Genomic DNA, 20,988 nt, shown 5'->3' on the forward strand with positions numbered 1-20,988 from the left:
GCCATAATTCCTCATTTTCTACTGTGGTCCTCCCATATCTACCCGTATCTATCTATCTATCTATCTATCTATCTATCTATCTATCTATCTATCTATCTGTTTCTCACTTTTTTCGTAGCACTGTAGCTCCTACTTCTTCTTATGTCACTTGGGCAATGTATTTAGCTATCTTTCAAATTGCCCTACTTCTTCAAGATTAAAACTAGTTATGGTGATCCTAGTATGGATATAGAGATTGACAGTTAGGAGCACATTCTACCCTAAAAAACATCAATCTTATGACATTTCAGTGTCTGCTACGAGAGGCTCACATTCAGCTGAAATTTAGTTTTCAGTTTCAAAGCATCAGGCTGTTCTCTCTGTCCGCTTTGGCTATTGCCTAGGAGCTCCTGCTATGCCAGATTGCTCATCTCCATGCTTCAGTACATCTTTAGAGTGTTTTTTCAATCCTTACTTGCAGCTGCCTCACTTCACTTCACCAGACAGCTTCGTCTGAGTATCCTGTTATCTTTACGCTGTGGTGTGTGTCCAACTCAGCAAAGCTATGCACCAGAGAACATCATTTCAGGGCTGTGAGACCAGACTCTGCAGCAGGAACCCACTGACAATGATCCTTTGGGGGCATTTTTCATTAGGCATAGAGGAAAATAAAGAGAGGAAGGGAAACATGTATTGTGTTTGCTTCTCATGCCATGTTTATCACAGGAATGGAAGGATGTGGAAAGTGATAAGGGGAGGAAGAGAAGAAAGGGACTCAGGAAGGGGGAAGAAAGGAAGTGAGAGGGCTAGAATGGGAAAGAGGGAAAGGAAAGGAGAGAAGACTGAACAAATTTACAGAAAGACTGGACTTTATTCCTCATTTAAGACTTCACTATCTTGTAGGATTTACCCTCCCAGAAAGAAAGTAAAGCAAATCTTGACAATGCTCAGTCACCATTCTGCAAAGGTTAACTTTTTGGCATTAAGTTCTGCTTAATTGTTAATTAGGTGTATACAGTCCCATATAACTATCCTTTAATTCAAAATGTATATAGATGCATTCAAAATGCATACAGGTAATAACATTACAAAAACACGATTGAAAAAACATCATGAAATTAATAATATTCAAAAGATCACCTTAAACATGCATAGAGAGAAACCAAATGCATACTATATATAGCATGCAATATTGATGTCAAATCTTGCATATTAAGAAAATGGTGACTCTACAGTCAGGGGTATCTGTAATCAATACTCTTTGCTTTAGTACATTCCAGATCTTATTTTGGTTCCATGCCATTTATTAATTATCTGTGTTGTTCTTGATTAAACTTTGCCAAAAATGGACTGTTCCCATTTCTGTGGCTTTTAAAAGAAATGCAGACATTTCTTTATCTCTCTGTCTGCAACAGCAAACAATTTAGGATTTCAAGATATTCTTCAGCAATTATAAATTCGTAGCCCTATTTATCTCTCTTCTGATTTCTTAATTTATTTTAAAAGCTCCATTTCTTTCAGTGCCCTTCCCACAAATGACTGTTCTTAGTTACCCTCAAACAACGATTTTCTCTGTGCTGCCTTCTGATGTGGTGGTTGAGAAGATTATATAAACTTCCTTGTCTTTTTGTAGGAAGAAAAGATTTTCAGCTTTTTAAGTGAAATGGAGCACTCTACCCAGTTAAAGAGACACTGATGACTTTGTTTAACTTGTCCTGCCAGATTTTAAATTAATCCTTCTCTTTCCCTTTTAATGTTTTCTCTCCACCTCCAGTGGCAGTCCTGTTGGCACCAGTGATCCTTCTGTTTAGGATTCTCATACTCCGGAGTGTGCCCTGTGTTGACCTGGTATGGTAGTGACTCCATGTACAAGGCATCAGATGTTAGGTACACTCCCACTGGTCTTTTAGGCAAAAAGTCAGTTTTTCACAAGTCATAAACTATGCCATTAATTACCACTAATGACAATTAACAAAGAGTCAGGGAGATTTTGAGAAATTTGTGCAATAATACTCAGAATTTTAGTAAGTATTATTTGTGGCTACTCTTTTAGATGACTCAAACTCCCCTGTGTTTCTTATTTAAAAATAAAAATACAGCCTGGGTTATTATAATCTTCTGAAACAATATGCTAATAAAACAGGGCTAAGTAACATATACATTATAGAAAAAATTGTTTTAGGTAAATATAAAGTAAGCATTTAATACTTCTGTCTGATTTTTCTAGGATTCTTACAAGATAAACACTTTTGATATGGAAACATTCTATTCCTAGAAGAGAAAACTTGAGGTATCAAAACTGAATTGTTGTCCTAAACCAAAGGTAGATGTTAGAATCTTCTAGTATTGAAAAATACACATTCCTGAGATTCCACTTGCAGGTACCCCCATTCAATCAGTTCAGAGTTAAGCACAAGAATTTGCATACTGAAGAAGCTGTATAAGTTGTTCTAATGCATATGCTTCATTGATTGTTTGCTTAAGGGTACACAGCTCACTAAGAACAGAATGTGGACCAGAAATTAGGTATACTGTATTTCAGTAATATTTCTATTCTGCCATCTAACAATATTAAAACATTTATTTCTTCTATGTTGTCATACTCTGAGGATGAGATACTAGGCAAAGGTAAAGACCATGCACCAGGCGAGACAATCCAGATCTGGTCAGCTTTTGGAGTGAAAGGATCTAATTGGTACAATCCCTGGTCACTGGTGAACTGAGGGCATCTGGGCAAGAACAGCACCAGAGTGGGATAGTAGGAGAGGCAACATTCAGAGTAACAGATAAAGGACACGACTGTGCCAGAGAGCTGAAGCAGCAACCACAATCACAGGCCCACTGAGACCAATAATCAGATGGCAAACGTCCAGGAGGAGTAACACAAAGGTGGAAGCCAAGGCAACAAGACAGAAACGAAATGCTGCAGGAAGCATCAGGAAGCCTAGAAAACCAAAATCTGCAAGCAATGGCCTTCTGACCGAATTCCACAGAAGGGGCATTATTGCTCCATCTGGCCTTTGTATGTGCCTGTTGCCAGGCCAGGACTCCCATTCCCTGTCTCTACCTTCTGTTCCTTAAGGAGACGGACATAACTTCTGAGATCAGTTTGAAAGACTGTTGCAGGGCTAGTACAGTAAGTTAAATTTTCACACATTGAATACCACATTTGTTCTCGCTTTACTTCTTACAGTGAAACTACTTTATATTAAGAGGGAAAATTGGGAACACATGAAAAACCATTAGCATTATACTGGAAAACATAAAGTAAGATTTTATATGAGACGCTCCTAAAATTGGTGCCTTAATTTGAACACATGATACTTTCAAGAACTGGTAAATTTCACTAATAGCCAAAAATAATTTATAAAGGCCTTAAAAATAAAACAGTTTATAAAAGTTTATAAACCATTAATGGAGAGGAAATGATAGAATAATGTCAGAGAGCAGAATCAAACCAAACTGTAAACTTAACCCCCTATAGTCATATATAGTAACCTGATAAGCCAAACAACTATTTTGACTTAACTAAAAGTAGCATGGACTGAACCATTTGAATAAGGACTAAACCCATGATTTATTTACTAAACTTTTCTATTAGAGCAAAAGTAAGTGAAAAGGTCTCTATTTTATTTTGTTCCAGTCCTTACTGGTGCAAAATCAAAAGGACAGCTAAAGAAGTTGCTCCCAATTCAATTCAGCATATAATTAAATGCATATCTAATATATGCCAGCCACTTTGTCAAACATTAGAGAACACTGAAGGAAAACATGCCATCTGTTGATTCAAACCTGGAGAGCCCCCTGGGTGAAATCTGATGAAAAGGAAAAAATTCTGAGACGTCCTCAAATTAAGTGACATGAGGGACCAGAGAACTGGGGGAGAGAGACGAGGGAAGTTAATCAGCAGCCTTGGGCCACAGCTAACCAGAGACTCCACGTTACCTGTCATTTCAACAATCATCTAGAAGGGCCCCCAGAACCACTGTATCCCTTTTACGCAAGAACAGTCCCTAACTAGCATCAAAGAACCAATCCATGAGCCTTCTCTATGGACTAACCACCTATACTGGACGTTCCCCAATTTGCATTAGCCCACCTTCGTCATCTGTAGCCAGTATGAATTTAAACAACTTTCTTTCCTTGAGACCCCTCATAAGTGTTTCTTGAGTCTGGTGGATACATTGCTTCTGTTAACTGGCCTTGTCGCTTGTGAAGCAAAAAGTTCCAGTCCCAGGAATCAGTCCTTTTCTTTGTAGCATCTGTAATGGCTCAATAAACCCTTTTACTTCACTGAGCTTTAGTCTCTAGAGCTTTTTGTTTTGTCACTAATACTGCCCCCATATATGGAGGGCAAGGCCTCCATATTGGCAGGTGGCAGGTTTAATAAACAAGGGGACTTCCCTAAGAAGCTTCTGTAGGTGGCCGCACGACGAGGAGATCTCCACATCTGCCAGCATCTGAGGAGTTTACACAGAGGCCTTAACTGGGTTCAGTCACTTACATAACACCCAGGTGGTCTCACCAACACGGCATGCTCTCAAGGCTGCATCCTTGAAAACGGCTCAGGCCATGGGAATGGTGGGCAGAACATAAATCCCAAGGGCCCCGGAGGGGTGTGGAGCCTTTGATTGCTACAGGCAGGCTCCCAGTCCTGAGTGTGGCCCTGGGGGAGGCATGTGGGCAGGCAGGGGATGCGGAGTTGGCGGATGGGCTCTGCACCACCTCTCCACTTTAGTAAGTGTGATCTTCAGCAAAACTGTCCTGGTCATGCCTCAGTTCTCGTGCCTCAGTATACTGAGAATGATAAAAGCAGTTCCAACCTCATGGCATGGTTTTAAAGATCCAATGAAATAATATATATAAAGGACTTAGAACAGTACCCATCACAAAGAAGTGTCCTAAATAATGTCAATAGTATGTGGATAAATAATATGTTGATATGTATAAACAATGCATTCATAATATGCATAAGTGTTAGTAATTAAGAACTTGGGAGACAATGCAAAATAAAGTTTAATGGCGTGGACTCCAGAGGGAGACAGATAGTCTGGGGCAGCATTTAGCACTCACCACTCAGAACACCAAGGGAGGTCCTTAACTGCTCAGTACCTCTAAATTGATGACAATAATTGCGAGGTATCACAGCCAAGATGCAAAACTCTGAGCAAAGTCCCTGCTACACAGCAAGCACTCAGTGAAGTTATCTATTCTCTTAGAGCTATTCAAGAGGAGGTGAGAGTCGTAAGAGTTTATGTGGGTGAGGCAGGAAATTAGATACATTTACCACCTACAGAAAAATATCCCAAGAAAGCAAAATTAAAGTAAAATGTAAATCACTCATTCTGGCTTTGGGGAGCAAATGGGTAATGCTGTGGTGCTGGACATAGTGGTGGTAGTATGGTGTGTGTGCACTGTTTTCAAAAATGAGATTTTAACTGTAGAAGAAACAGGCATCTGCGGCATTTGCTTGGCGAATACACTGGCTTCCAGCCCTTCCATTCTTCTGTGTGTAATTGCTACAATCAGGCAGGGCCCCAAATCTCTCTCAGTGCAGTCACTAGCAAGACTCCTGACTCTGAGCATTAAAAATGTATTTAGCCTCTGAGGCTGGTTGGCTTTGTAATGATTACAAACGGCAGAAGCCATGGCGTGCTAGGGGAGGAGAGGCAACAGTCCGGGGGAATGAGCCCAGAGGGCTGTCTGAATTAAAGCTAACAGGCATTCAAAGCCATTTACTTATTTGTTTGTTAAAAAGCACTTTAAAAATAATATTTTAACTCTCACAAAACATTGTTGGTTATGATTACTCTACTGTTTTCCAGATGAGAAAAGATATGTTAACTGATTCACCCAAATTTTCACAATGAAGAAATGGTGGAACCTCCTTGGTATCCATGTTCTCCTATATACATCCCCAAACATCTCACTGCACATAAAGTGCATGTCTGAGCTTTTATGTTATTGGTCGTGATGGGCAGAGGTCTAGGTGGTCATGAGTAAGGTTAAACTGTAGGTTCTCCAAACAGAAAAGTAAACTAAAATGTGTCATTCCACCTTCCTGGTCACAATATTCATTTAAACGGTTAATGCTGATTCTGCTTGAGGGATGTCCTTATTGAGGCACCTTTTCATTGATGTACACGTTTTTCCTGAAAAGTTCATTAACATACTGATCACTTCTCAAAATTAAAGAAACCTAGGTCAGCCGTGGGCTCATATAAAGGAAGTAAACAGAAACATATTCAGTACAGAGTCCATTCAAAGCCTGTTTTTGTGTGGGGGAGGGGGATAACAGGTTAGATTTAGATCAGGTGCCAGTGAGTAGCTTTAGCAAAGCATAAGAACATTGCCTGTTTCTGAAAATAATGCAAACCAGAAAAATCTACCAGGGAAACCTAACTGAAGTGCTTCACTCTTATTTTAAGAACCAAAATTTCAAAGGTGCCTCTGAACTTCCTGTATTTTTGAAAGCTTTTGTCAACTGCCTCTTGTCCAATTCGATGTTTTCTTGGAGTTCAGATGTGACATTAGAACAATTTGTAATACAATTACTACAAATATATAAGAAATACATGAGCAAGAAGAAAACAAGGACCAGGTGAATAAGTAGCTCTGAGTATGCATTTCATGAGAAGCGACCCGCTAAGGAAAGGTATTGAGCACTCCTACTCTGACTCAGAAAAAGAGGGCTCTCAACAAGTTATTGGGAAATGTTTAGCAAATAGGGAGTTTAGAGGCATCGAAGATGTCAGTTCTTATAGTCAATGAAGTAGACAGGAAGAAATGAGCTTGTACATGTCCCCAAACTGCTCCAGAACTCACCCTGCCCATCTGCTCACTCCACAAAGTTGTGCTGTCTCAGAGAGTCCTGTTTAATGGTGTAATTTCATTCTGGAAGACTGGTTAGTAGAGGAGCAGTTTGTCTGAAGCATGCTCCAAAAAGTCAAGAGATCTTGCTATTCTGAGCATGAATGCCTCTGTAACCTAATATTTCTATTGAATTTATAGACTGATATTATGAATATATGTTGGGTAGATGGGTATGTGGCTGGGTTAAAGGTTCCTCCAACTATTGATCTAAGCACAATAAAGAGTAAGTGGTGCCACTGGAAATTTCATTTTTATGTGATGGGAATGTGCTGAATCATCTATTATAGTTATGCCCCATGTGTTTCAGGGACATTTATAAAGCTGTAGGGTTAAATCAAATCAGACTTGGAGAATGTAGAGAAAATATTTGCAGAAAGCATCAGGGGGTCATCAAATATATGACTCATAAGAACAGTGTTTAGGGCCTTCCTGAAATAAGGCTGTCCCGACAACAAAGACATTTAGAACTGCTTTGAGCACGCTTGCATTAATTGAATTCCTAGAAATTAACTGCAAAAAAGAAAAAAAATTTGTAATGTAACATATAAGAAGAATACAAAAGAGCTTATGTGCTACAGTGTCCAAGAACTGCTTTAAAAAAAAATCTCAAACACCAGGCAAAGACATTATGTTCCTCATACATACATCTCCTCCTATTAAACTTGGGAGGATAAAAGATAACTTGATGGTTTGGGAACAAGCAGCTTTTTAAAAATGCTTGCTGTAATATTAAATTAAGTGAAGTTAGCAGATGAATGCTGAGATATGGAAATCTGTAAATATATGAAATCCATTTTATGATGAGTGTTAAGGGTATAGGGCTGGAAATGGAGAAGCACTTCCTATAGGGATGCAAATATTGAGGATGTAAACTTATTTGACCCCTCACATTTTGATTGGAAACTCCTCGTGAAGAAATCTGGGTTTGTTGTGAATATTCTATTACTTACTGTTTCTGATGTGTTAGAGAAAACATGATGACCAAAGCATGGAGGCTGGTTGAAGTATGTAGCACATTGCACAGCCCAGCCACTGTGGTTTACCACAGACCATATTGTTAGGCAACAGGTTTCCTTTCCGGATCATCTGACCTTATCAGGTAATGTAAGAAATCTCTTGGGGTGGCCATTACCAAGCGTAAGGTATTGGACTTAGAACCAAGAAATCTGTAGTTTAGACTCCACTTTAATGCGAGATGCATGATCTTGGGCAAGCCATTTAATTTCCCTGGGCGCTTAGACTAAATAGTATTAATAATTCCAGTTTATTATATGCCAATACTCTGCTAAGTATACTTTCTTATCTCATTAATAACCCTTCTAAGTAAACATATTGTCCATTGACACAGAGAAAAACTGAAGTTTAGCCACGGAAGAAAATTTACAAAGCTTGCAGAGCTACTAAAGAGTAGAAATGCGATTGTAACTGACACCTGTTTGTTCTAAAACCTATGTGCTGCCTTCCTAAAGGCGTGTGCAGGTTCCCAGTTAGCTTGGTCCCATGACGGTTAAGAGCGCAGATGGGGACCCAGGAAGCCTGAGTCCGTATCTTCCTCATTGACACTTAACAAGCTAGTTAACTTTCAGTAAGCTCCTGATCCTCTGTGCTTCAGTGTTTTCATCTGTAAGGTAGGGATAATGAGAGTATCAACCTCGTAAGGCTGTTAGGAAATATAAGTAACACATTGAAATAATCAGTACAATATCAGCACTATTATTTCCTCTGACACAGAATTTATAGATACCAAGAAAAATGTGAAAAATACAATTGAATCAGTGAACAAATATTTGTTAAAATCTTAACATATTTTATAAACCTGTGCCAGGTGTTTTAAGAAAAGCAACATTAAATAAATATTGATGCAGTCCTTGTTCTAAACAATAACCGTTTCATAATGAAATCCCTACCTCCTGGAATTTCCCTTTAAAATGTTAATGGCCATAAGGAATTCAAACTCCATGGGAGAAAATAAAGTCTCCTACAGTGTTTTTTACTGAGACACTGATAGCTATCAGATTGCACACTCTTGTGCCTTTTATCACATGTATCATGTCAAATAAAGTGAACATTTTGTGTCCATTTTGGAGAGGTAATCATTAAGTGATATATTACTAGTAACTTAAATTTCTGATTATTCCTTATTAAATGCATCTATAATTTATGTAATAAATGGAAAATAGTTTATGGATTTATGGAATAAAAATATTGTGAGTCCCTTTATTTTTTACAATTCTTTTTTTTTCTCTTGTGGCCTGGAAAGCCTGCATTAATATTTCATGAGAACTTATTTATATTTATAAAGTTTCCCCCAAAAATGAAGCTTCAAAGCCAAAGATTTTGAACTTGGGACTGTGTTACAATAATTCACACCTGCAAGGCTGGAAAGTTAATTGTTCTCCCTTAAGTGGAAAGTATTTTCACTTAAAATCAACAAATTAGTAATTTCACAGGTGATATTTTCCACACAATTATTGCTGAGGTCTGATTAGAAGCTAAAATTTTGAGTATTTAGAACAGCTTACATTATATGTCACAGAATCCAAAAATATTCTCTAGTCAATAATGTATCTGAAATCTGTAACTTATCTATAAGACAAAATGAAGAGAAGCATTTCTGAACTTGCCTAAGGTCACAGAGTAAAACAGATAAAATCTGGAAATCCCAACTCAATCAAAGAAGAGTAAATCTCTAGAATTCAACTGGGTATCACACATTGCTTATACTGTGAGGGTAGAAAAAGGAATTCAATAGTTCAACAAATATTTACTCAATACCAACGTATGCTAGGCATTTTCCTTCTCAGTTGTCACAAAGCAATCTCAGAGCTCTGCAGGATATCACCACTTTTAATTTAAGGGAAATGAACCCTATGGGGGTTGGATTTAGCAAATAGTCACTCTCCTCTCCCACTCTGTGGATGAAGTACACTTTCCTACTTTAGTGGTAGTAGACTTTACCATGGACTTTATTTGGCCAAAAGGTGGTATATGACATGACCCAAGCAAACACTTGAAATGTACTTCTGCATTAGAGATAGCTCTCTTGTGCTTCTCCCTTTGTTATGAAACAATGTAACTTTGGCAGCCCACTTGTCTTAAAGAATGGGAGATCTGCTGAGCAGAGTTAACCTAGGTGCTGTCTCTTGAAACTTCAGTAACTGAGTCAACCCAACCAACCTGCAGATCTGAAGTTTGAAGCATAGCCACCCTAGTTTACCCAAATAAATGTGAGCATAATGATTATTGTTGCATGCACTGAGTTTTGGGGTGGTTTGTTAGGCAGCAATAGCTGACTGATACAAAGTCAGACAGATAATAATCAGAGAAAGAAGATTCTTGCTTTCCTATTGCCTACAAACTATTCAGGAAAAGAAGATAAACAGGGCCATAAACAGTGATTGAAATCTGGGTTGTACATGATCTCTTAAAATTTCTACAAAGGAAAGATCAGTGACAGTTGGAATTTAGATATAACATTTAAAATTGTAACATAAACTAATGTATCTACTGAGGGCACTAGAATTGTTACTTTAATGTATATTATGGAGCTCCAGCTTAGGGATGGGGAAATATGTTGGATAATTGCCATCACTCCCAAATCTTGAACTAACGACATGGTTTCCAAATCAATTATGATTCTCTTTCCTTCAGTGTCTGGAAGAAGTCTCAAAGCAGTACAACAAGGGATGAGAGCCAACTGATTAGAGTTGGCATATGAGATCAAATCTGTGTCTCTTTTCATCTAGGCAGAAAACCTATTGAGAGATATTAATTCCTTCCCTTCAAAGGCTAATATTATAAGGAAACTTGGTAGCAAAATATTTTATATTGGCCAGAGACATGGGAAATCATTACTTTTACTGAAAAGAGAGATACTATCATGTTTAAATAGAGAAGATGCCACACAGAAACTGGTTTATTAACTAACAAATTCAATAAACAATTACTGAGAAACTTTACTTGCTAAACACTGAAGACAAAAAGGTAAATAACGTACAATCTCTGAGTTTGAGATGTTTAACATTTAAAAGCAGCTAAATAAACAAAACAACACAACAACAAAAAAAAAAGCTTAAGCAAGTGATGTGAATCTACAAAGGCAAGAATATTCAGGGAAGTACTTGGCAAGGAAAACAAAGAGATGAGCCTTGTTTGAGTTTCTGGGCATCATAGAATCCATAAGACATATTCAATTACCTTCCCAGGCACACAAAACACCTAAGCATGCCATACATAGAATCTGAAAAGGGACAGACTCAATAGTCTAGCATGACTACTGGTCTTGTGTTGGATTGTTGTACAAATTGGATTCAGCAGGTTGTACAAAATAACATAGCCCTATAGCCAGTGTTTCAAGAAATTCTCAGAAGCCATGAGTGATGAACTGGAAAATTTTTCTAGCATCTTCCACCTATTTATTTGTTTAAAACATTTTCAAGAACTTTTAGCTTCAAAAGAAATTTGGTTGCCCTTTGAGGTTGTTGCACTTCCCTTTTGTCTTACTAAGTGAAGATACTCATTCTTCTACCCAAGACTTCTTTTAACATCACAGGTGTGGTCTGGATGATTCTGGGTCACTGTTATACCTTCTAAACCATTGCTCTACCTTCTTGCAAAAAGTCCTCTTCCTTAGAGTCTCACACAATTGCCTACTCTATCTTCTAGGGCTGCCCCTCGCTGTTATCCTTTGCTATCTCATTCACTAACAATTTAGTTGTTGGTTCAGTGTCTACCTTTCCATGCCAAGTCTTGTCATTATCCTGGGAAATTAAATGTCTAACATACTTTAAATTGCTAAGTTTCACATATCAAGCATGCTTCTCTTCTCTCTTGTTTTTGTTCTTTTCCTAGTGTAACTCCAGGGTGAAGAAGTGGGGGCAGAATGCATTGCCAGCCCAGGTCAAATTAACTTTGGAAGCCGAAATCAGTCAAAGGGAAAAATAAAGTGGGAGAAACCCATTTATGGCTTACAAGCAATCATCTACTCCTGCTCAACCGTGTCTCTTGCAACCCCGCTGCCAAGGTCCACTAAACCTCTCTGGTCCCAGATGCACACTCGCTCTCCACACCCTTGTAATCACCTATTGATATGGAGATGGCCTATTCTCTCCACCCCTTGGAAACACCTATTGATATGGAGATGCACTAAGGCCAGGCAAGAGATTCTGGAAAATACTGTAATTTTACCCACACCTAGTTATACTGTATTTCTTTTCAGAGTGAACCTTTTAACAACAATGATATAATGATTTTACTTCCTCTGCTTAAAAGCCTTCTACAGCTTTCCATTGCTCTTGGTACATAACCCAAACTCTTTGAGTTGTTCTCTCATAATTCAGCTCCCAGCTATCTTGATAGTTTGTTAAGTTCCATGCACTCTTCCATTCTATGCTCTATCCATATTGTACTTCTATTAGATATTTAAACATGCTATTCTTTCTCATCTCAGGGCATTTGAACACGTGGTTTTTCTCCCTCTGAAGTTGTAATACTTTCTTTTCCTAATTCCTGAGTCAGCTTCAACCTTAACATCACTTCCTCAAAATGCTTGTGCTAACCACTAGAAAAAGGAAATTGCCCTTTTGATTTTTCTGAATAATTCCTTATACATTCATGTCATAGTATTCATCAGAATTTATTATAATTATTTAATTGCATCTCATTTCTAGTAGATTGAAAGTTCATGCAGTAATGATCACAGATGTCTTATTCAGGGCCCTGTACCTCCAGTGCTTAGCATAATACTTGGAACATGATGAAACAAATATATATTCATCAAATAAACAACTGCCCTATTACAATCACACTGCACAGACTAGTAACTCAGGACCTTCTAGGACAGGTTAGGCTGATTTGTTTTGGGTCATAGATTCTGTGGGAAATGTCAGTAGTAAGGAAGTTAGGAAGATAATTTGAGGATAAATAATTGAGGGACTTGAGTCCTACAGCGGTTGCTGCAGGCAATAAAGGTGATACCCCTCAGAGTACACCTTTCTTGAAGTACTTTCACCTGAGTGCCCTCCTTTCAATTTATTGTCAGCTTTCTAGCAAGGTAAGTAAAGATAGCTAACAATTGCTTCTGCTATATCGTTTTTGATTCTGTGGCATCCAGGCACAGGGTATCATCTGCAATTACACTGGCAACTAAATGGCAACAATTGAGGGAAGATTTGATGTAAATAGAACAAAGAAACTGATCTTTACAGAGAATGTATATTCTATGGCACTTAAAATGAAAGCATTCATTACTATCCAACTCAAAAGAGATGGCAGAAATTCACATTGACACTGGGAGGTTAGAATCTGATGGGCTGCTAGTGACACCCACAAACACTTTGGTGATAATAGACGATGTAATTACTAAAGGAGTATCAACATGTACATCTCCTTTCTTAAAGAGCTGGTGAGCAAAGAATTTCTTGTATTATTCGGGCTTCAAATTAAAGGTGTAGTATTTTGACATCTAAACACAGGGAGAAATGCTCTCAAAATCTGATTCTTTTTAAAAAAATAAGTCAATCCAGAAAAATGACATTCAACCCTAAAGATTCAATTAACTCTACCTGTAGATAAATAGAAGAAAATAACCTTGAGGAGAGAATGCACTGACTTGCATAACAAAAGGCATGACTTAAATAGTTTTTTTGAAAGAATGCTGAGTTTTATATTTAAAAAAAATTTGTATATCAGTTTGAGATTTTCTTCTCTTTTGTCACTTACTTGGCTTTAGTTACCTATGGTGCTATGGCAAAATATGGATCGTGGTGACAGAATAGTTAGACATCTTGAGTGTTATCAAGATCAGCCTACTGTGCAGCATGTTCAGATTTGTGTAAATGCTGCTCCTACCCGGATTATGAACCCTGTATAGCAGATTTAGCCTCAACAAAAGGCAAAGGATCCCTTCCGCTGTCTTTCAAACGTCAATAGATTTCTCTTTGAGTTTGTTGATGGGTTTCTTGCCCATATAATTAAGAAAAAAAGACCAAAGAGTGTCCAAAAACTGTGGAGGGGAGAAAGAGAGCACGAGTGAGCCAGTGAGCAAGCAAGTGTGTTCTGAGAAAGCTCTGAGGCTCTGACACTCAGTGACTTTCCCCAGGGGACTTCCCATCACGGCCTTCTGAAAGAACCGTCTGTTAATACACTTCTTTAGTTGCCCTTAACAGACCTCCTACTACCTGTTTGTTCTCAATACCAACCAGCAAAAGCTATTCCTTCCAAACTCCAGAACATTAGCCATCTACAAGGAGGAAGTAGATCTATCTCATGCCAATTTACCCACATATGAATCCTGGAAATCCCTTCTGTGCAAATAATAGCCTGGAGTGTTCATTATAAGCACATAACTCAGGGTCTCACACCAGATTTATTACTACGAGAGAATCTCTGGGGATGCATCCCAGGAATGTGCATTTGAAGCCACCTCCCTGTGTGATTCTGATGCACACTCCAGCTGGAGAGAGCTGTAATTTGATAATGAGAGTGCTGGGGGTAGGTTGGGCCTTAGGAAGAGAGGCTGAGTCTGTCACCTGCAGAAGAGCTAGGTTAACTCAAAACTGAGGCTGAAATTACAAATATAATAACAGTGGCTAATAGGTGACATGTATTGAGTACTTAACACATGCCTGACACTGCTAAATATACCTATGAGTGTTTTTCATTCATTCTTTACACCATGACTAAGAGACAGATGCTGTTATAAGCCCTGCTTGATAAATGAGAACACTTCCAGGGTTGAAGTTGCTAGTTAACTTGAGTAAAGTCACACAACTAACTCTCCAATCTATGTAACTATTTCACCACACTGTCTCCCAGAAAGAAATGAAGATTTGATGTCTATCTCTATTTCTATCTATTTCCAGATAGACAATAAGATGATTTTAGCTCTTGTTAAAACATATGGATAAAAACAAGACTGGCAAAGCCTTTCAAAAGGAATCATAACCTACTAACTTATCTAGATCCTCTCTTGACCTTATGTCCGATTCTTACATGTGCTGAAGAAAATAAATCTGAAGATCAACATTTTCTTGTTTAAAAGTATCTTCTTTCTCTGTAAAATTACTTCCTAATCTTTTCCCTCTATAATACCTTCTTTTGACAATTCATTTATTGAAATGGGCTATGTACCCATAGTAATTGTCCACTATGTATCAGGCACAGTGTAATGTTAAGGATAGTGATGGACAACAGTTTTAGTCCTTGCAGCCAAATAAACAAACAAATGTAAACACTTCCATATGATGTTAAGTGCTAATATGGAAGTACATGCAAGGCTCAGATAAAAAATAATCCTTAGAAGGACCAATTTTAATTAAGTCTTCTTTGAGGAAGTGGCATTTATGCTGAGGCCTACAGAAAGAAGGACAGAGGGAAATCATCCCATAGAGGAAGAACAGCAAATTTAAAAGTTCTAAGATGATAATAGACCTTGTATGTCAGAGGCTCTTAGAAAAGATGGGTGGGGCTGACACTCTGAGAAATGGGGACAGTGGTTCAGTTCTGAGAGAGTATCATGCTGGGATGGATAAAGAAATTAGGTTTTCTTCTGAGTTGAAAGGGAAGCCACAGAGGAGTTTTGTGCAAAAAAGCAACATTATTTAATGTACCCCCTACAGAGAACCCTTTTGCTAACATTTGGAGAAGAGACAGAAGGGAGTGAGAATCACTGAAAGACCAGTCAGTAGTCTATCGCTTTAGTCCAGAAAAGAGATGATGGTGGTCTGACTAAGGGGATGGTTTTGCAAATGGAGGAAGCAGATGACTCTGAGATAAAACTTAGGCATGTAACTAACTGGAAATGATAATGGATTGAATAGAGAGCAAAGGGAGAGAAAAGAATTGAAGATGACTCGTTAGTTCCTGAATATAGCACTCTTGAGAAGGCTTACATGGAAAATTTAGGAATAGGGGATATTTCTGGGGACAGGTAGGAACAGTAGGAAAATAAAACAGATTAGGATAAAATTTTGTTTTCATAAAATTTTAAGCATATATGAGAAAATCAAGGTCAGATAGCATGCAATAATAAAAGCAAAAGAGAATTCTATACTGGAAATATAAATTGGAGAATAACCAACATAAATTTGCTACTTAAGTTCATAGAAGTGAATGAGGTAATCTAAACCAGAAAAGGTTTTAGGATGGAGCACTGAGGGCCTCCAGGCTTTAGAGGTCAAATAGAAGAAGCTAAGTCATTAAAGAAATTTAAGACAGAATAGCCCTAAAGGTAAAGGGAAAAAAAGCAGAGGATGTTGTCATGGAAGCCAAGATAGAAGCTTAGAAAAAAGAAGATGTGGTCAAGTTTACTGAATGCAGGTCAAGTAAAATAAAGATGAATAATTTATATAGTCGATTTAGCGCTGTCATTACATTGGTGGCCTTGACAAAAGTAGTTTCGGTGAAGTGGGAGAGAGTAAAACCAGATTACAGTGGGTCAAGGAGTAATGGAAACAGCATGGTTTCAGGAAACTCTACCATAATCCAATGCATGAAGTCCAAAAATTTCAATTGTGTAAAATGCAGAGTGCTGTTATTTCATGGTTAATGAAATGACCTGTGCAACTATTGTGCAGGTGGTTCCAAGGGTCCAGCTATGTGATCCACATTTGTCCAAGTCCTGGCTATAATAGACTAGTGGCAGTTGCTTACTCTTGTTCAAATAAAGACAGTGATGATTCTGGATCTCATGCCTGTCTGGGGCTCCCAGCATATCTGTAGTGATTGTGATGTCTCCTGATAACACACTGATTGAAACTGGGCTGAAGATCACTGGGGATTGTTGTCCATTCTCCACCATCTTACACCAACTCCTATGATTTCCCTGCATGGTCGCCCCTCCCATTCTCTATTTCAAAGTAAAGAACTTTAGCCCATCCCTTAATGTGATTGCTAGTTGACCAGAGAGAAAAATTAAATTGCTAATTACTTTATATAGAAATCTTGGTTTTTGTAAGTTTTTAATTGTATATAAAAATGTTTTGCTACAAAGAGGAATAGCTAGAGTAGACTCAAGCTAAGGTTTTCATTTGTTTCTTTGCTTTTCTTTTGTGTTTCAAGATGGAGCTAGTGCAGCATGAGAAATGAAGATGGAAATGATCCAGTAGATGGTCCTTCTGTAGGAACACAAGGAGAATATGGCAGTGATGCGAGAAACCAAAGCAAGGGCTTAGATTCATGTAACAGGAAGATATCCTAGTTACTAGAAGCAAAGACAAGATTTTGTTTTCAGAAAAAAAGCAGAAGTTCAGAGGCAACAAATCAGAGAAAAAGGTCTGGCCTGATATTAAACTTTTGGGAATACCATTCACGATTCCAGGACAGGAGGCAACTTAAGAGACCTGTACCTTGGGACAGGATTAATTCAATAGCTGGTGATTCAACTGATTATTGAAATGGTGAGTACCAGAGGGTCACTGGGGCAAGGTTATAATGAGTGCCATTAGATATAAATCATAATTCAATGTCTTACTTATTAATCTGTCCTGAGTACCAGCAATATGTCTCCTACCTACTTAATGAGATGTTCCTCCATCACATCATGTCCAACAATTTGAAATTTAAATAATCATCTCCTAATTGACAAAGAAGGAAAAGATTTTCCTGTTTCTATCTTAGTCATAAAAGCTCAAAACATCACTTAAAATTATCTGTCAACTCTACTTTCTTTTCAGTTTTCAAACACTTGCTAAGTCTTTCATATTACATTTCATAACAAAATTTTCATTTTCCACTCCTCCTTTTCCATTTCCATAACCAAACATGTACTAAGTTGCAGACTTTCAACTACTGTGGCACAGAGTCTTTTGTATCCCAAGTTCAAATCTTTAGTCAACTATTTACTACATCTGTGATCTTTTATAACTGAAATCTATAAATCCATTTGCTTGCCCTAAAACAGTGATAATAATTGATAAATTTTTTATGTTTTCTAAAGGTAAAATGTCATATGGTTTGTAGAATATTTAATGTAATCTAATACATAAGACACACTCAATAATATTAGTTTCTTCTTCCTTTCACAATTTATTTAGCATATACTAGTGGAATAGGTGGCAAAATCCCCTCTGTATTCTTGTATGCTTCTTTCTTTTCTGAATGACATATCTCTAACATGCCCTTAGTCAAACGTTTAATAGATCCTCCTTGTCAATAAGGCAATTCTTAACTTTAGATACCCCATGATCTCCCACATAAATTCTCAAAACCAGGCATACTTGGATACTCACAGTCCCTTAAAAATATCAGGCTACTTTAGACCTGTGTTCCTCACTGCCTCTCCTGTTAAAAGTGTTTTTCCTAATTCTCTCAGCAATGCCCACCTCTACTGCCTTTCACTCACAAAGCCTTCAGATGTCCCCAAACTTTAATTACCTGTTTCTCTTCCAAGATTAACACTTAATATTTGTACCCCCTCATTTGTCAGTTAATAATATATAGGGAGCTCTTTGTTCAATACCTCCCAACAGTGTTATTTCATTTAATGCTATATAGCTAAGAATGCTGTTTTCCTTTGCTAGACTTCATTCAATACCATGTTTTCTAGAACTAGGCCTGAATAAAACACAGGACAGGAGCACCGTCACTTGGCACACTTCATTTATTTATTTTAAATGCCTGAAGATTATATCTAGAAAATCCCACAAATATCTGGCCACCTCTCTAGATGTAAGGGACCATCAGGACCTTTCTCATACTCCTTGCACCCGTGTCCTTTGACTCTTCCTTTGGGAGTCTTTTTCCCCTTCAAGGAAATGATATTGAGGAGGAAGAGAGGAGAGAAAAAGAAACAGGAGAGGATCCTTCTACTGTCCACACACACATAATTCAAGTAATGAACCATCAAGTATTTTCACACTTCTATGCCTAAAAAAAACTATTATCCAATTTTAAGTTCAGCTTTAAAGTCAAAATGATTTTTAAAACCTTTGCTCACTAGAGATTTCATGGAGGGAAAAATTAAGAGAAAGAAAGCAAGATACTTGAAATGTTCTTGAACAGTCTTCACAGGAGATAAGTTAATTTAGGCATTTATTCATTCATCCATACAGTGTGTATTTACTGATCATTATCTGTGTGCTAAAGAAATTTGCTGCAGCCTAGGATCAAAGATGAATAAATACTTTCCATTCATGAATATTGGGAAAAATACACATCATTTAGTTTATCTTATAAATTTGAAATTAAGATAATGACTAGAGCAATGGAAGAGAAGTACACAATGGGAACCTGGGAACTCAGCCTGAATGGGAAAACTTAGCCCTAGTAAGAGTACATAAAGAAGGCTTCCTTTCCTTCTTTTTAATTTATTCAAGTCCTATCAGTTTATTGGCATGTTTTCAGCAGAAGCTCATTCATGGTAATTTGTTTGCTAGTATTAGTTTACTTGTAACCTCATGTTTTGCTTATCCTACTTACTGGGAATCATGTGAGGCCTAAGGTTTGGGTGTATTCTTCCAAGGAAGATCTTCCTTTGCTTCTGTTAACTGCTCTGGAGCATTACAAAGCTAGAAGCATTAAAGCACCCTAAATTAATTTCTTTTTTTTTTGAGATTTTCTGTACTATGAGAGCAGATTTGTTAGTTACTAGTTTTCAAAGAAATATTTAGCCAACTTACCTGCCAAAGTGGAAATGGATCAAGGTCAAGCCAAACAAGTTTGAGTGTCTGTTTTTACTAAATTTATATCCCCTTCTCCCATTTCTCCCATCCTTCCCATTTATGACAAGCTGACAGCTAACATCATTCTCAGTGGCAAAAAGATGAAAGTCTTCTCTCTATGATCAGGAACAAGACAAAGATGCTTACTCTTGCCACTTCTATTCAACATAGTATTAGGAGTCTTAGCCAGAGCAATCTGGCAAGAAAAAGAAATAAAGGCATTCAAATTGGAAAGGAAGAGTAAAACTGTCATATATTTATAGATAACATGATGTTATACATAGGAATTCCTAAAAACTCCATAAAAAATCTATTAGAACTAAGAATACTCTGGTTTCTCTTCAGATCACACAAATCTTTCACCTTTCACTAAAGATTTCTGTGGAGAGGAATAATTCTGAGTTTTTAACTCAGTAATTTTTGAGCCAGGCTAATAAAAAAAATCCTTTAGAACTAATAAATGAATTCAGTAAAGTTACAGGATACAAAATCAAAACAATTTTCTGTTGGATCTCTATATACTAAAAACAAAGTAACAGAGACATTAAGAAGACAACCCCATTTACAATTACATCAAAAAGAATAAAAGAGCTAGGAATAAATTTAACCAAGGAGCTGAAAGACTATTATTGAAAATTGTAAGACATTAATGAAAGAAATTGAAGAAGACGCAAATAAATGCAATGACATTTCATGTTCATGGACTGGAAGACTCAATATTGTTAAAATGTCTGTACTACCCAAAGTAGTCTACAAACTCAGTGCAATCCCTACCAAAATTTCAAAGGAATTTTTCAAAGAAACAGGATTAATAATCCTAAAATTTGTACATAAGCACAAAAAACCCTAAGTAACCAAAGCAATCTTGAGAAGAAAGAACAAAGCTGGAGGCATCATGCTTCCTGGTTTTGAACTATATTACAAAGCTATAGTAATTAAAACAGTATGGTATTGATGTTAAAATAGAATCCTAGATCCGTGCAACAGAATAGAGAGCCCAGAAATAAGTTCACATTTATATGGTCTACTAATTGATGACAAAGGAGTCAAGAATATACAATGGGGAAAGGGCAGTCCTTTTAATAAATGATGCTGGGAAAACTGGGCAGCCATATGCAAAAGTATGAAACCCAACCACTATCTTTCACCATCACAAATGTTAATTCAAAATAGCCTAAATACTTGAGCATAAGACCTGAAACCATAAAACTGCTTGAAATAAATATGTGGTAAATTCCTTCACACAGGTCTTGGTGATGATTTTTTTTATCTGATATCAAAATAAAAGCAACAAAAGCAAAAATAAATAAATGAAACTACATCACACTATAAAGCTTTTGCATAACAAAAGAAATCATCAACAAAATGAAAAGGCAATCTACCAAATGGGAGAAAATATTTTCAAATAATATACCCAATAAAGTATTAAAATCCAAAATATATAAAGAATCATACAACTCAATAGCTAAAACAAACA

The 20,988-nt window shown here is 37.2% G+C and overlaps 1 non-coding gene across 1 annotated transcript; it reads left to right on the forward strand.

Moving 5' to 3' along the window:
• The first annotated feature begins 19,836 nt into the window (after positions 1-19,836).
• LOC118969294 (U5 spliceosomal RNA) lies at positions 19,837-19,957 on the forward strand. Its single transcript, XR_005057252.2, has one exon. It is a non-coding gene; the product is annotated as a U5 spliceosomal RNA (small nuclear RNA).
• The last annotated feature ends 1,031 nt before the right edge of the window (positions 19,958-20,988 follow it).

Source organism: Manis javanica, chromosome 12 (genome assembly GCF_040802235.1).
Source record: "Manis javanica isolate MJ-LG chromosome 12, MJ_LKY, whole genome shotgun sequence".
Classification (NCBI taxonomy): domain Eukaryota; kingdom Metazoa; phylum Chordata; class Mammalia; order Pholidota; family Manidae; genus Manis; species Manis javanica.